The 16,159-nt window shown below is 37.8% G+C and overlaps 1 protein-coding gene across 1 annotated transcript in view; it reads left to right on the top strand.

Moving 5' to 3' along the window:
• Positions 1-7,428, top strand: part of ITPRID1 (ITPR interacting domain containing 1) — a 117,756-nt gene extending 110,328 nt beyond the window's left edge. Inside the window, exon 17 of the transcript XR_013995339.1 lies at positions 6,971-7,428. The gene's annotated coding sequence lies outside the window, so the exon portion shown is untranslated. The remainder of the gene's footprint in view (positions 1-6,970) is intronic.
• The last annotated feature ends 8,731 nt before the right edge of the window (positions 7,429-16,159 follow it).

Raw genomic sequence — 16,159 nt, 5'->3', positions numbered from 1 at the left:
TGCCTAACGGGTCATTTCCATCACTGCAAGCTCAAGTGGGTGGCACACAGGCAGGCTTTGTTAGACCATTGCTCATGTAATGAGATTTGAGGTCTGCTATTCAACACGGTTTTCAATGGCCACTTTCCCCAGGGTTGAATTGCTGCCTACAGACCTTTGGATTATAAAATGTAATTTTAAAATAAAAGAATACAAAACGCCCCTTCTTTTCTCCAGCCCCCATCCTTTGGAGTTTGTCAGTTTATGTCACAGAGGAAGTTTGCTCGGCAGAGGACTGCTCGTAGCTTTGGAATGCCTGACTCTTATCTGGGACTCCTGGAGCCCTCCTCCCGACCCGTGACAGGTCCCAAGCTATCTCTCCAGTTGACCCAGATATTTCTATGTCAGGAGGAGTCAATCAACCTTGAAAGTTGGAGTGATTTGACATCTTGTCTTTCAGCCAGCTCCAAACGTTCACATGCCACATGCCCACTTCTCCATAAAATCGAGCCATTCCCACTGGTGATTGTAATGATCATTTAAGAGCCTGTTTATTGGTTCTATACCTGCCCCTGCTTCTGTACTATTTTCTTCCAGGTTCTGCCCTTTATCATCCACACATCTCTCTGTGAACTTGGTTTTGCCCCTAATCTCTCTAACTGGTAACTGCTGACCATCAGAGCTTGAATTCTAGGGAAATTATGTTATGCTTGGAAGCAGACTTGCAGGTAGCATTAGAACTTCAGGCCCTAGCCCTGTCTAACTGCTGAGACTATCTCACCGGCTATGTCACAAAGTCCCATTGTACCTCACAGGTCACTCTTTGCCTCTGCCATAGTGATAGCGTCACAGGTCCAAGGGCTCTCAGCTGTCAGTCACCTGCTGTGCATTCCCCACTCCACAGCATTCACCTCCCCATCACCAAACTGGGTCCACTGGAATGTCTGGCTCTCTTCAACATCATGCCCAGGCTATGGAGAATCAGGTACTCTGTCTCAGACCCCCTCTCTACCTAAGTCCACTATGGTGGCATTTCTGTTGTGCTCCCCCGCCGCACAGAGCTATAGGACGTACAGACACAGAGCCATGGGACAGGCACATGGGTGGCTGACCAGAAGCTCAGCTGGGAAGCAAGCTGTAGTTCCCCTGAGCTTTGGGGGTCCCAAACCTCTGTCAGGGAATCCCGAGATCTAACAAGGATGTAACAGGACATGAGAAGTAGGGCACAAAACCCACACTGAAATGAAACCATTTTCCCCCTCTTATCTGTCTCCTAGCGCTTCTCACCCTTACCCTCACAAGAACATTTGTAATTGTGTGATGGGAATGTTTCTTTTATTATAATCTCCTTTCTTTCATGCTCCAAAGATTGATTCTTGATTTGTGAAAAGCCACTTTGGGAATTTCCCAGAAAATTGTTTTTTTTCTTTCCTGAAGTCCTGTTTTTATGAGTTTTATCTTGATAGGAATTTTAAAATGCTCAAAGCTGACCTATGACTTCTTTGTTCTAGTCATTATCAGTCCTCCCCTTCCCCAGGGCCAGAAGCCTCAGACTCCTGGCCAAGTGTTAATGTCAGACCAAAAAAAAAAAAAAAAGGGGACCCTGCTTGGCAAGGGGGAGGGAGGTCTATTTTACCAAGAAGGGAAAATACATGGTATGATCTGTTAAAAACATTACACAATTGCACGCCTGGACATTGTTTCATGCCTGCTTCAGAGTCCATCATAAATTGTCTCCCAATCCTAACTTCTCATGTTGACAAATAAGTAGCGCCTCATGTTTCCTTCTTATTTATTAACAATGAAATCTAATTCTTGGAGCGTAGGCCAGACAGATTTAGTAGATAAAAATGAATAAAAGTGGAATTTCAGGATCAAAATGTAAACTTTTTTAAAGCTTGAGATACATGTTGCCAAAGTATTCCCTTGTTAACAACTCACCAACGATGACCGTTAGTCCATGTCCTCTTCAAAATAAGTCGTTATTATTCATTTACGTCTCTACCAATCTCATGGAAGAGTTTGGTTCCCGTTCTTCTGAGTATGAGTGAGATCAAAAAGATATTTACGTATACTTTTGACTTTTTTTTTTCTATTTTGGTTTTTAATTGCGTATAGTTAAATAAAATAAGATTTCTTCCTGACAGCATAATACCAGATAATTTAGGACTTCAATGGGAAGGCAAAACTGGGAAAGTTGTAGAAGAGGTGTGCGATGCAGTTGACTGATTCTCCGAATCCATTTCCACTTTCTTCTGATGTGTATCTCTGCACCACAGAAACCTTAAGACATTTCTCAACTCCCATAGCTGAGAACCAGGATACAAATTAAGTCTCATCAAATCGGTGCTCACATGAGACTTAGAAGGTAACACTGAGGCCAATCCACCTACCTGCTGCTTTAGGCTGTTTGGGGTGTTAAGATGACCATGGGGGGCGGGGGGCTTGCAGCAGGCAGCCTTCCTGACCAGTGGGCGTGCAGCTGCAATGGCAACAGGAGCTGGGCTAGGTGCCAGGCTTCAATCACCAGCTTCAGAGCTGTCAAGATGGGGTAGATTTGGTGACTGTGGCAGCTTTATGCTTATGGCTTTTTGATCCTGGATCCAGACTTCTTTTGAATGAACGCCCTCTTTTAAGCCACCCTCTGGTTAAAACCCCTATTTTATGTTGCCTTCATTCAACTGACACAGAACACAATATTGAAAATATTCTTATGACCTTGTTGTGAGAAAGCATTTTTAAAAAGAGGATATGTACTGGATGAGCCATAAATCAAAGGAATTCACATTGGACTTCTGTTCAACAAAAGACACCATAAATAGAGAAAACACTCACAAAAATAGTCCATGATATTTGCCACACATATGCTTGTTACAAATTAGAATGCAAAATAATTTTTTTTAAAAAAAATAACAATATGAATCAATAATAAAAAGAGGGGAAAAGTAAAAAGGAAATGGCAAAATACATAAACAAGAGGAAGCGTAAATGTCCCATAAACATATGAAATTACATTTAATCTCACTGGTAATCCCCAAAATGAAAATTAAAGCTGCAAGGTAAAATTGTATACCCATCAGATAGGTCAACATTTAAAAAGTGATATTAGAATGGGGAAAGAAACAGAATTGTAAAACAGCACTAAGAACATATCCTGCTACAACCACGTTGAAAAAGAATCTGGAATTCCCTAGAAAAGTTCAATGTGAGCATATTCAACCACATAGATATTCCACTGGCAGGAGTATATATTTGAGAAACTCTCGTACATATGAATCAAAAGATAAGAATAAGAAAATTTCTGGGAGCATCGCTGCTACAGGAAAAAATATCAGAAATAATTCAAATGTCCATCAATAGTAGAATATGCATAGATAAATGATCCAGGAGATAGTCATTCTATGGAATACTATACAGCAGTGAAAATAAATGAACCACAGCTAGCCATTGCCTGTTTGCTCTCTGGTCTAGTTCCTGCCCTTCTCCTGCAAACCACATTTGCTGGGTTCCCTTGCCAACTGACTTCTGGTTAGGTGTGCATTCTGACTGGATGTATAGGTTGGAGGCTGGAAAATTGGAAGAGGGGGATCCAGGGTATTTGTCCCTCTTTTTCTCTGTGTTAGTGGACTTCTTCCAGTGCAGCCACACCTCTGCTGTTTTCCACCAGACAATTCTTTTTTCTATGAATTCAGCTCCTGCTGTGGTCCTAGGTCTCTCCAGGTGACACAGCTCTGGGCTCAGGTTAAACTACCTCCTATGTTCTTCCAGCTCTCATGGTGGTGGTGGTGGCTTTGTGCTGCCACTGATAGCTGGCTTGCTTCCCCATTCTCTACTTGACTTCTTAGATCTGTCATCCGCCATGAAACCAATGCCCTGTATTGAATTTCTTTTGTTTCATACCCAGAGTGGTGTTTGTTTTTCTGACTGGTTCTTAGCTGATACACACAAACCTACAAAAACCTACCAAAAAGGAAGGCTAATGGCAGCAGAATATCAACAGTGTAATTGCACTTATGTTAGTTTCATAAATATGTAAATATGCAAAAATAATATATTGGTTAGGGATACAAATGTGCTAAATTTTTAAAGAAAAACAATGGGAAAACATTAGCAGTGGAGATGTAGTCTCCAAATCTTACTAAATTACCTACTGAGAAAAAAAAAAAAGATAGGACAACAGGATGGCAAAGCCAAAACCCACTGACAACATCCACAACAAAGCACGTTGACAGGGCATCCATCTGAAAATACAAGATGTCTCAGGATCTACTGCCCAAAACATATTTAACCGCTGGTTCCCATCTCCTAGAGCTGCCCCAGAAGATATTAATGTCTTGTTAATACTGCGATGCTTTCAAGTTTGTGCACTCGCCAGAGTGGCTAAGTAGGCTCCTGCAGGCACTCCCCATGGCCGTGCCAAAGAACCCCAGGGCAGAAAGCAAGAGACAAGCCAGCACAGCTGAGCCAAGGATTATCCTCTGCCTTTTGAATGTTTCCTTATTCCTGATCCTGGGGGAGACAGAGTTTAGATTTTTACTAATACATATTTTGTTAGCAGTCGGTTTTAGCCTAGATATTCAATATCACTTGTAGAAATTCCTAGCCTAATGATAGATTTTACCATGAATAAATTTTAAATTTTATTAAATGCTATTTCGGCATCTAATGAGATGATCGTGCACATGTTCTCTTTTATCCTGGTAATGTAGGGAATTACACTGATTGGTTTTTGAATATGAAACTTGGTTTCTTCACATCGACTTCAATTAGTTACAGGGTATCATCCCTTTTATGTATTACCGGACTTGATTTTCTTATATTCTAAAGGGTTTTATTTTAAGGGTTTTACATTCGTGAGGGATATTGGTTGAGTTTTCTTGTAATAGCCTTGACTGGTTTGAGTATGAAAATTATGTTTGTCCTATAGAATGTTTTGGGAAATGCTCCCTTCTCTATCTTCTGGAAGATTTTATGTAAACTTGGTATTAGTTCCATCTTAAATGTTGGTAATTTAAGCAGTGAAGCCCTCTGGGCTGGCAGTTTTCTTTGTGTAAGATTGCAATTATGAATTCAATTTCCTTACAGATGAAAGGCTATTCAGATTTTCTAATTTTTTTCTTGCATCCATTTTGGTAATTTTGTCCTCTAAGCATTTCTTCAATGACAATCTACAAATTTTGGTATGTTGTATTTTTATTATCATTCAATTCAAAATAGATATCCTTGAATTTTATTTCTTGACCAATGGGCAATTTTGAAATGTGTGTCTTAATTATCAAGCATTTGAGGATTTTCCAAACATTTGGGTTTTATATTTATAATTTCACCCCATGGTGGCCAGAAAATATACTTTGTATTATTTCAGTTTTTAGAAATTGAGTACGTGTGTGTGTGGGGGGGGAGGGGGGGTCAGCATACAGTCTATATTAGTAATATTCTATACTTTCTTGAAAAGAATGTATTGTTGACTGGAATGTTCTAAAATGTCAGCTAATTTAATTTGGTTGATAGTGCTATTCAAATCTTTGGTATAGCTATTGATTTTTCTGTACATACTATCAATTAATGATAGAGGAGTGTTAAAATTTCTAACTATAATTGTGGATTTCTCTATTTCTTCCTTTAGTTCTGACAGTTATGGTTTCATTAAATCCTGTTATTAGGTACCTACACACTTAGAATATATGTGTATTCTTGATTAATTGACCCTTTTGTCATTAAGAAATGTACTTCTTTATCTCTGGTAATGCTGGTTGTCCTGAAGTCTACTTCATCTGTTATTAACATTCTAACTCGAGATTTCTTAAGCTTACTGTTTGCCTGACATTCCCCCCACCCCAATTTTTTGCCTTTATCCTATGTGTCTTTATATAAGTCTGTATCTTATAAATAGTAGCTACTTTGGCCATTTTGTATGCAGTTGGACAATATTTGTTTTTTAATTTGAATATTTATTCCATTTATATTTAATTTAACCATGGAAATTGTCTTTCTTGATTCTTCAATTTTAATATTTTCTATGCATTCTGTAGGTTCTTTATCCATTTTTCCTTAATTCCTGCCTTATTTTGAATTAATCAAGTATTTCTTAGGACTTCATCTCATCACTGCTCTTGATATATTAGACATACAAATGTATTTTCTTTCTTAAGTTATTGCTCTTGGTTTATAATATGTAACTTTAACATATTCCAGTCTACCTTCAAGTGATACTATGCCATTTTATATATAAGAACCTTATAACAGTCTGTTTCCTTTTACCTATTTTCCAACTTTGTTCTCTTGTTTCATACATTTTAATTTTATACGATATAATCTTGACAATAAATTGTTATTCTTTATTTTAGCATCCAATTATTATTTTTTAAATTGAGAAACGAGCAAAAATATTTTATGTTTATTCATATGTTTACCATTTCCATGAGTCATATTTTCTTGCTTCTTTGCATGTTAGCAATTTTTTATTGCATGCCCGATATCATGGGTAAAAAAACAGTAGAGACTGAAGTAAATAATATTTACCCCCAGAAAATGACACATTTATTCTTCTGTCAGACACTAGCATGGGACTATGAATAAATCTAATCTGAGATTAAGCTGGGTTGGGGCTTTGGTATAGCTTTCATTAGGTTCAATTCATCACTGGCTACAAATATTTTCAGGATGGAATACAGACTTTCCCTTCAGCAGCTCTTGGTTTCTATGTACTAATGATTTCAAGATCTCTTCAAGATTCACTTCCCAGCTGTCTGCTTTCAGAACCACTGGATATCTCTCTTGCTTTAGCAGCCCAGACTCTTAGCTTTTTGAATCATTACAGTATTCTCTGTGCTCTTTAGCCTTCTTCTGGTCTTATGCATTTCTGGAAGATCTCTCTCCATCTTGTTGCCCAGAGCCTAGCCTTGGACAGTGTCTAAAGTGTACTTGGTGATGGCCTGTAGTGCCTTGGAATGATTTCTCTTGGTTTTCTTGCTCTGCTCTTCACATGCAGTGGGTTCCTGCCTTGCACTCCGTGAAGACCTGAAGTACCGCCTGGAGAATCTCCCTTAGCTCTCTTGCCCTGTGTGCTGCCTTCCGTGGAATTCACCACTACATTGAACATGAAGAAGGTGTCATGAGACTCTGCCTTCCCCCAGTCTCCCTGTTTTGCTCCTGCCTTCAGCACACTACCTACCCCTTTCCACTCAGTGAACACCCTTAGGAAGGTAATAGCAAGTAGGTGTAGATTCTCTGTAGCCAGGGATCTTCAGGATTCTAACCCATCACTGAAACTCATCCCAGCTGTTAAGATTTCTCTTTATCTACAGTGAATTCTTCTTCCTCCCTTCCTCTCACCAGCAACAAAGGTAGCCATAAGTCTATTTCCTCCTAGAAAAGGTTTGTCAATTTCTCTGATTTTTTAGCTCATTTAAATTTCTTTGCATCCTCAACTCTCTGATGGGTTTCTTTAAAAAAAAAAAAACAAAAAAAAAAACAACTATGGTTTTTGTGGCTTCTCTTGTATGTTCTTATTGTTAGGATCTTACAATTTTCTATATTCTAACCGGGAGCAGAAGTCTCTCCTCACCTTTGAATGTAATGAACACACTTTGAGAGGTCATGAAGCTATAACCTCTTACTTGATGTTCTCACACACGATTTTCAAAGTTTTACTGAACCACCAAATACAGGTTTTATCTAAGTTGATCCAGGAGATTCTTATTTGACCAAATTAAACTTGATTTTATCAATAACAGGAATTTGAGAATAAAAGGAAAAGGAAAGGATGAGTAGGATCTATTAGGTGCCTGCTGTAATCCAAGCTCTATATCAGATACTTTTATGGTATTATATTTCTCTTAATACCATCACAAGTCTGTAAGACAGGTATTACTGTCTCCATTTTAGTATATGTGTTGTCAAAGCGAGCACTACTGTCTCCATTTTGCAGGTGGGGAAAATGAGGCCTCAGAGATTAAATTGTCTGTGGTCACCAGAGCATCACTAGACATAATAGTATTTAAGCCCAGTTCTCTATGATTTCAAACCTTGTGCTTTCTTTCGCAATATATGTTTGAGACAAGAATGTGTGTGGAGAACAGAGAAGAAATTTTTTAGGCAGTGGTGGGTGACCAGGTTGGAGAGGTATTAGGTTTGTGCAAAAGTCATTGTGGTTTAAAAGGTTAAAAATAATTGCAAAAACCTCAATTACTTTTGCACCAACCTAATAAGATGGGATCAGATCAAGTAAGCCTGATTCTAGAGGTAGATGGTTGACATTGACCTTAAAGGCAATTGATATCATTTCAAATTCCTGGATTGTGATGGAAAATTTCTTTGTGGAAACGCTGGCAGAGACGAGGGCTGGTTGATTTAGCATCCGCATAGTGTGAACCCCCATCTCCAAACCCAAATAAACATACAACCTAATAACATCCATGCACTTGCTTTGCAAATGCAGCTTAGAGGTAGATCCTTTCTCCTCTCCTTCCAACCAGCATGCATCCTGGAAGTGCTGTGCCTATGTAGGAGTTCTAGAGCTGCCACTGCCCAGCCCGGGTGTGCTGGACAGAGAGGAAGAGGGGCCAGAGCTCTGCAGAGAGGCCCTTGCCAGAAACTAGATAGTTGACCTTCTCATTGGAAAAAGGCAAGAGAGTTTCCCACTGGTCTTCATGAGTATAGTAATATGAGGCATGCAATTTCCTTGAAATCAAGTGCAGAAGTTATAGGCATTATTTTAAATACATGCTGGGTTTAAAATTTGCTTTCACATATTCCTAAATTGTGTGTCATTTTTCACTTGGTTGAAACCAAAGAGGCCAAGTTCTAGACTTTTGTAAGATTTTTTTCCACATCATAAAAACCTGAGTCAACACATTTCCTTATGCTCATAGAGTTAATGAACTTACTTATTAATATTTTTGTAGCACAATTCAAACATGATAGCCCCTCATTTAACTACTTCTCTCTGAGCAACAAAAGCTTTAAACTACATTGCACATACCTTAAAATTCTATGTGCCCTTTGGGAAAATATATGTGCTCACTCCCTCTGTGTTTAGAAGACCCCATAAACAGTGTGTCGAGTCTACTGCTCTCACCATCTGGTAGCTGACATCAATTCCCTCGCTGGTTTCCTCCAACAAGGCAGCCTTGTATGAATGTTTGCAGTAACATTTGATAAGCTTTTGTGATGCGGTGGGGATTAGACCCCGTTCCTTTATTGTGCTGCCTCTCTGGTGGAGATTTCTCAGAATCCAGGCAAGTTTCAGATTTGGAAAATTGCAATAGCTCAGCTTGGAAGGAAGCAAGCATGGGAAAGAGCAATGAATTTCTTCTCTGCAGGCCTATCCATTCTCATGTGCTATGAGAGGTGGCCAGTGACCAGAGTGCATTCAGGTTCCCTTAGTGACTTAGAGTGCCATGAGTCAGCATATTTTCAGCGTGTTTCTCATCTTCAGTATACTTACTTAGTCGAGCATCAGAGAAGCCAGGGTAGAATTAATATTCAAGCAAAGCTTTGGATTAGTAACCGAATAAAAGCCACATGGCTCCCTTGCTGTTCTGCTGAGTGGTGATCACCGTTTTATACAATAGCCAGATGTCCAGCTTTGAAAGTGTGTTACTCAAAAAGAATAAACTCAGCTTGGTTTTCATAAAGGAGAAAATGATGGGTCAGATCTGTCTGTTTCATTGATGCAGGAGACTAGAAGGGCACGGAGCATGGGAAGACGACCAATGCAGAGACTACCAGTGCAGCTGGGGAGGTGTCATTACAGAGCAAGGTCGAGGGAAGAACACTGACCCTGGAAAAGAGAGACATGGGTTCATTTATACCCTTGCTCTTTAGTAGCTACTCAGCATTGACAAGTGATCTAGGTCTCTGAAATTCAGGTTTTAAATCTGTAATATAACATACCAGATTAGGTTGTGATGAGAATTAACCAGAATATAGTTAACAGATTAAAGTGGGAACCTAATAAGAGGTAGCTAGTTCAGAGTGACTATGGCCATTTGGATCAGGAGGGCACCCTGTGACTCCTTTGATCAGAATGATGCTCAAGGACATTTTGGCTCTAGATCGCCACTGGATAAAACAAACCAATATGGTCCAGTACCTGGAGATTAGATAGAAATGCACTGAATCAGTTGCAGGCAATGAGAGAAAATCACGGCAGAGACAAAGATGGGATAAAAGATGGGGTATTTGTGGAAAATGGGGGTGTATCACAGATCAAAACCCAGTCATACATCAGAAATCTCCAGCATCAGATCCTGACAAGTGAGTGGCACATTCTCTGAGTGATTCAGGCCAGCCAACTGACATCGCAAAGAAGGAAACAGCCCAAGCCATTTAAAGGCAATTCACCCACATTCCTGGGAAGATAATATCATTAAGGCCAATATATCACTTAACCCACGAGCAGAATTTTTTTCAAGCAACCATAGAACACTCACCAAATATAGATCATATCTTGACCCATAAAACAAACCTCAACAAATTTAAAAGGATTAAAATTGTAGAAAGTATGTTCTCCAAAAACAATAGAATCAAACTAGAAATCAATAACAGGAAAACAACAGAAAAATCTGTAAATGTGGAAGTTAAACAACACACTTCTAAATCTATGGGTCAAAAAGGGAGTCTCAAAGGAAAATTTTAAATACCTAGAATTAAATGAAAACAAAAATACAATACATCAAAATATGTTGGATACAGCTAAAGCAATGCTGAGAGGGAAATTTACATCATTAATGCTTATATTAGAAATGAATAAAGGTCTCAAATCAATAACCTAAGTTCCTACCTCAAGAAACTAGCAAAAGAAGGACATAATAAATCCAAAGCAAGCAGAAAACAGAAAATAATATAGATAAGAGCAGAAATCAATGAAATTAAAAATAGGAAAACAATAGGGAAAAATCAATGAAACAAAAAGCTGGTTATTTGGGAAAATATCAATGAAATTGCTATACCTCCAGCAAGACTGACAAAAATAGAGAGAAAACAAAAATTACCAATATCAAGAATAACATAAGGGATATCACTACATGTACTGCAGCCATTCAAAAGACAATAAGGGAAAAACTTTATGCTCATAAATTCAATAGTAGAAGAAGTGGACCAGTCCTTGAAAACCATTAACTACCAAAATTTAACTAGGATAAAATAGGCCATCTGAATAGCCCTGTAGAAACTGAATTTATAATTTGAAAGCTCTCAAGAGAAATTTCCAGGCCCTAATTTCAGGTTGCAATGGAGAATATACTAAACATTTAAATAAGACTTAACACCAGTTTACCATAGTATCTTCCAGAAAATGAAAGAGTAAAGAATACTTCCCAACTCATTTTATGAGGCCAATATTAACTTGATAGCAAAACCCACAAAAAACAGAACAAAAAAGAAAACTACAGACCAATATCGCTCATGAACTTGATGCAAATATTCTGAACAAAATATTAGCAAACCAAATCTAAAAGTGTATAAAACGAATTATGCACTATGACCAAGCGGAATTTATTCAAGGTATGAAAAGCTGTCTCAACAATTGAAATTCATTCAGTGCAACCCATCTTAACAAGTTAAAGAAGTGACGATTTTATCAATTGATGCAGAAAAAGCATTTGACAAAATCCAATACCAATTCCTGATTTACAAAACTCTCAGCAAGTTAGGAATAGACAGGAATTATCTCAACTTGATAAAAAGCATCTACAAAACAACCTACAGCTAACATCATACCTAATGGTGAAAGACTGAAAATTTTCCCCCTAAAATCTTAGGAAAAGATGTTATACAACATGGTACTGAGAGTGCTAGACAACACAATAAGGCAAGAAAAATAAATAAAAGACATACAGACTGGAAAGGAAGAAATAAAATGACCTGTACTTGCATATGACACAGTTGCTTATGTAGAAAACCCCGCCCCCAAAAACACTACAAGAAATAACTTGAAATAACAAGTGAGTCTGATAAAGTAAGATAAAAGAAAAACGCACAAAAATCAATTGCATCTCTATGGACTAAAAATGAACATAGAAAATCCAAAATTTAAAACACAGTGTCATTTAAGTCTCTCCAAAGAAGATAAAGTGCTTAAGTATGTGTTTAACCTGCATACAATCTGAATGCTAAAAAATATAAAATGTTGATGAAGAAATTAAAGAATGCTTGAATAAGATACATACTATGTTGATAGACGTAGCTTCTCCTCCAAAATGATCTGTAGGTTTAATGAAATTCCTATCAAAATCCAAGCAATATTTTTCATAAACATAGACAAGCCTATTCTAAAATTATATGGAAAGGTACAGGCCCTAGAATAGCTAAAACGATCTTGATAAAGATGAAAAAAAATGGGAGGAATCACTCTGCTGGATATTAAGGCTGACTATGTAGCTGCAGTAATTAAGACAGTGTGATATTGGCAGATATAGAAACATAGATAAATGGAGCAGAATAGAAAACCCAGACGTGGATCCACACAATTATACCCAACTGATTTTTGACAAAGATGTACAGCAATTCAATGGAGGAAGTAATACATAAAAGGAAAAACTGATAATTTGGACCTAATCGAAAATTAAAACTTTTGCTCTGGGAAACCCATGTGAAGAAGATGAAATACCAAGCTACAGATGAGAAAAACATCTTTTCAAATCACATATCCAACAAAAAGTAATATCTAGAATATATAAATAACTCTCAAAACTTAACAATAAAAATAAAACAATTTAATTAGAAAATGGACAGAAGACATGAAGAGACATTTGACTGAAGAGGATATGCAGATAGCAAGTTAAGTACATTAAAAGATGTTCAATATCATCAGTCATCAGTGAAATGAAAATTAAGACTTCAGTGAGCTATCACTGCATGTCTGTCAGAATGGCTAAAATAAGAAATAGGGACAACGTCAAATGCTGGTAAGGATGCAGAGAAACTGATGACTCATACATTGCTGATGTGAATATAAAATGATATAATATTTGCTCTAGAAAATAGTTTGGTGGTTTCTTATAAAATTAAACAACATGTTGACTTATTCCTATGTGTGTGTTCTCTTAGTTGTCACCATGTTGAAATTTGTTTTGAGGAGCAATTGGAATAAAAGGTGTTGTGTATAAAAAATAATAATAATAATACATGTGAAATTGCCATCCAGGACAGCAATTGAACTCTCTGGTATTTATCCCAGAGAAATGAAAGCTTACATTCACACAAAAGCCTGTCCACAAGTGTACACAGAAGCTTTACTTGTAGTAGATGACAACTGGAGTCAGCCCAAACTGGTGACTGGTTAAACAAACTGTGGTATATCCATACCATAGAGAACTTCTCAGCAATTAAAATAAATTTTTTTTTTAAAAAGAATTAACTCGCGATACAGGCAACAACCTGGGTGAATCTCCAGAGAATTATGCTGTGTGAAAAAAGCCAGTACCCAAGGTTACATGCTGGGTAATTCCATTTATATAACATACTGGAAATGACAAAATTATAGGAATGAAGGACAGATTACTGGTTGCCAGGAGTTATGATGGGGGCAGAGAGAATAGGAGTGAAAGGTGGGTGTGGTCATATAAAAACAAAGTGAGGAATCCCCAGGGTGGTAGAAGCGTTCAGTATCTGGATGGTGGTGGTGGATGCAGGAACCTGCACAGGTGATAAAATTGTATGGAACTTAACACACACACACACACACACACACACACACACACACACGAACCTGGAGATATTGGAATAACACAGTTGAATTAGATCAATGTCATATCCGGTTGTGATTCTGTACCATAGTCTTCAGAATGTCACCACTGGGGGAAGCTGAGCACAGTACAGAGTGATGTCTCTCTCTGTATTATTTCCTATAATTGCATGTGCATCTATACTTACCTTAAACAAATCAATAATATTACCTCTTATTTCAATAATCATGTAAGCATTTGACAATTTCTGAAATATTAACTGTGTTCTATATGTTTATGTCAATCAGGTGAGAATAAATGATATCAGAATTTCATATTGATTAACTCAGAGAGTCTTCTGTTATGAAAAGCGAAAATGTGGTCTACACTGCCCAAAGCAGAGACATAGACACTGACTTACCAGAAGATACTGATCTGAAACAGTTACATCTCCTCTCTAAGGGATAGAGGAGACAAGCAAAGACATCAAGCCAGATCTCTGGGCTAACACCAGACGGCACATGTTCAGTTCTCTCCTCTCTCTCTGTCCCTCTCTCTCCTGAGGAGCTGGAACCCCATAACCCATCGACACAGAAACTGCCTTAGATTGATTTGGGAATGCAAATATTTAAAGTACACATTTTATAGGCTATTGACTGAAATAAATTGTCTGGAAATGTACATTACTGTGATCATTCTTATTCATAAAGATTGAATATTTGAGATTGTAATGAGAATACATTTAGTTAAAGCTAGTGACCATTAGACATCCATCAGGAGTGGAGTCAGAAGCCAATTCAGCCACTCATCAGTGGGCCCTTGGACCTACAAATCATGTCACGGACACAATGGCTTCTTGCACTTACACTGGGAGCGCTGTAGGCCGGGGGTCTGTGACTTCGAAACTGCACATATGTGACTGTTATTTAGAATTCTCTGAGGTATAGACTTACATTACCATCTGCCATCTAACTGCTGTTTACATCTGCCTTAAAAGGGGGGTTGGGCATAATCAATTAAAGTGTGCATAGACAGCCCTGGAGAAAACCACCCCCAACAACGACCTGAACTTGGTAGAAGTACATATGTCTATTCAAAGGGGAAATAAGGAATTCATACTCTCTCCTCTCTTTGAAAATATTCCCTTTGAACTTGGGAAGTTCAGTGACAAAAGAGCATTTTAAAATTCCTAACACAATTCTGCTCCTCCGAGGAGCCTCAGAAGTAATCTCAATTTTATATGCTTTAATATTAATTTAATAATAAATGAGACTTGATAAAAAATTTAAAACTTTTCCTCTATGAAAGACTATGTTAAGAGTTTGAAAAGGCAAGCTACAAATTGGGGGAAAACATTTGCAAAAATATATTTCTGATAAAGGACTAGTATGTAGAATATATAAAGAATTTTCAAAACTCAACAGTAAAAAAAGCAAATAATCCAGTTAGAAAATGGGTGAAAGACAAGAAGAAAAGACATTTTACCAAAGAAATTTACAGATGGAAACTCAGCACATGAGAAGATGTTTAACATCATTAGTCAACAGGAGGATGAAAATTAAATCCACAATGAGACACCACTACGCACCAATGAGAATGACTTTTAAAAATTGTAACAACACTGAATGCTGGCAAATATGTGGAGAAACTGAATCACTCATAAGTGACTGGTAGAAATATGAAATGATGGAGCCCCTCTGGACAACAGTTTGGCAGTCTCTTAGAAAAACACGCAATTGCTATAGGAGCCAGTGTTTACACTCATGGGCAATTATCCCAGAGATATATTTGCACAAAAGCCTGTACGTGAATTTCCATGACAGCTTATCTGCAATTGCCAAACACTAGGAACAATCGAGATGTCCTGCAAGAAGTGAATGGTTCAACTTTGGTACATACCATGGAGTACTACTCAGCGATAAACAGGAACACGTGGTTGACACATGAAATGAACTGGATGAATCACCAGGAATTATGCTGAGTGGGAAAAAAAAAAGAGCCGAATCCAAAAGGTTACATAGTGTGTGATTCCATTTGCATAACATTTTTGAAGGGACAAGATTACAGCAATGGAAAACAGATCGGTGGTGGTCAGGGGTGAAGGGGAAAATATCTCTTGGAAAATATCCCCTTTGAACTTGGCAAATTAAGTGGCAAACGAGCGTTTTAAAATTCCTAACACAGATCAGTTTCTCTGAGGAGCCTCAGAAGTAATTTCAAATTTATATGTGTTAAAGTCAGAAGGGAGAGTGAAGGAAGGGGAGGGGCGAGGAGGAGTGGGTGTGCCTGTACAAGGGCAACTGGAGGAATCCTTGTGCTAAGGAAACTTCTGTATCTTGACTGGGTCACTCTCACTCTATTGGTTGAGACATTATGCTATAGTTTTGCCAGATGGTACCAGTGCAGGAAAATGCTTAACGTGTACAGGAGAGTTCTCTGTATTATTTCTTACAACTGCATGTGATTCTATAATTATCTAAAAAAAAATAAAAATAAAAAATAAAAAAGGT

Source organism: Rhinolophus hipposideros, assembly GCF_964194185.1.
Source record: "Rhinolophus hipposideros genome assembly, chromosome: 18".
Classification (NCBI taxonomy): domain Eukaryota; kingdom Metazoa; phylum Chordata; class Mammalia; order Chiroptera; family Rhinolophidae; genus Rhinolophus; species Rhinolophus hipposideros.
Note: the sequence above shows the minus strand (reverse complement) of the source record. Positions and strands in the feature narration are given on the sequence as shown.